The sequence below is a fragment of the Triticum dicoccoides genome, chromosome 5A (genome assembly GCF_002162155.2).
Source record: "Triticum dicoccoides isolate Atlit2015 ecotype Zavitan chromosome 5A, WEW_v2.0, whole genome shotgun sequence".
Classification (NCBI taxonomy): Eukaryota; Viridiplantae; Streptophyta; class Magnoliopsida; order Poales; family Poaceae; genus Triticum; species Triticum dicoccoides.
Genome location: NC_041388.1, coordinates 691,461,906 through 691,463,852, shown reverse-complemented (window position 1 = coordinate 691,463,852; position 1,947 = coordinate 691,461,906).

Here is a 1,947-nt window from a genome sequence, read left to right as displayed (position 1 = left end):
GAGGATATTATTTGTGCATGTATATTGTCTTTTGTACATTAGGCCCACCTCTCTAGTTTGTTGTATAGATTGAGGTAGAGGCCCCACATTGTACTCATATATACCGTGCACATTGCACTGAATTAATACATCGTGCAATTCTCACATCCAATAGTCTTGTTAATCCCAAGCCAAGCAATATTAGGCAAGCACTCTGTCCCATTTTCTGAAGTGCATTGCTTGCACACTACTCAGTTTTTGGTTTTGCCTCATTTTGCACACTGATGTATCATGGCTGACGCTTCTGTTCTTTGCTCAAGTGTACAAAAGGAGTACAAGGTGCAGAAAGACTAGGACGTATCATGAGCAACTAATTAACATCGTGGCCTATAATTAGGATAACTGAGATGGTGCGAATCAGCTCTGATGGAGTAGTACATTGTGAACTTTTCGAAAAACAAACTGGGGCATTGTCGCACTGACACGACAAGTGTGGTAGTTGAGGCGTAAAGACTGTAGAAAATTATGGACATGGTACTTGTTAGGAAGAGTATCAAGTTTTTAAGACTGTCAAAAATGACCGGGCTTCAGTACACATACATATATAGCGGTGCTAAGAAGGAAGCAGTTAATTGACAAACCATACATGCAGGAAATGATGCAGAAACCTATGACAGTAATGCCCGAGACTCACCCCAACTGTCAAGGATGGGTAACTTGTACGAAGATCCTCAACAGCCTGTTAGAAGATTTATACTCCCTTCATTTCACAATGTAGTGCCTATAGATTTTTTCTAAAAGTCAAACTTTGTCAACTTTGACCAAGTGTATAGAGAAAACTCTCTACGCCTACAATACCAAACATGTACATTCTAAAAATATAACTTACGATGTATCCAATAATGTGTATTTGGTATTCTAGATATACCTATTTTTCTTCATAAATATGGTCAAAGTTTGTAATGTTTGACTTCTGAAAAAATATATAGGCACTACATTGTGGAACGGAGGGAGTATCAATCAATCAAAAGCTAGCAAGCAGCAAGGATAATGGTTAAAGGTTACAGTAAAAAGTTGCAGAAGAAGGGTGAGAAAGGCCCACCTCCAGCACGCAGACGCCGCCGTGACCGGCCGCTTGGTCTTTGTTCCGGTGAGGCCTAGCGCCAAACAGGTGGTGGGCCGCTGGGCGTGCACCACTTGTTTCGGATCCCCTACCATTGAAGACACATTTCTTGCTGATTTGAACTTGTATCCTGGACCCTGCACCTACCCGTGAGTAAAAAATCGAGAGAAAGATTGCAAGGACTGTATCAACAAGGTAATCTAGAGCTTAGGTAATACGAGTAGTTATTTTTTGGAGCGAAGCAGTCACTTTAGAGAGGAATATACTCCCTCTATCCATCTATATTGGGCCTAATGTGTTTTTTCGAGAATAACTTTGACCACATGTTTTTCAATCTTCTTCCTTCTATGCTTAGAGTAAGTGGAAATGACCTCCTTCGAAGCCAGCATTGAAGTTGGGTGACGACGACTATGCTTGCGTCGTAGGTGACAACCTATGCTTGCGTCTTGCGTGTTGGCCTGGCCCTTGGCCCGTTGGGTGTGTGTGAACATCATTGAAGTCGGAGCAGTACTGCAGACAGTCTGCGGGCCAGTGCGAGGTAAGGCCGGACCAATGCCTCGTCGTACACACGCAGGCGTGAGCTAGTGCCCAATGCTCTATCTAGTCTTACTTAAATGAACCCACCTGCCAGTTGGATCACTCCCTTTGCTCCATCCCACTCTCCTCCTCTCAAAGCTTGAAGACGCCCGCCATGCCAAGGTTTCTAGCACGCCATCTTCCTCCTCGCCCATGCGTCTCCAGGGTCCGACCAGAGAGCAGCTGACAGACATTCTTCTCCGCCTTTCTGCAGCTAGTGCGCTCATCTTCTCGCGTGGAGGAAGTGAGTCCATGACCATCTCTTCCTT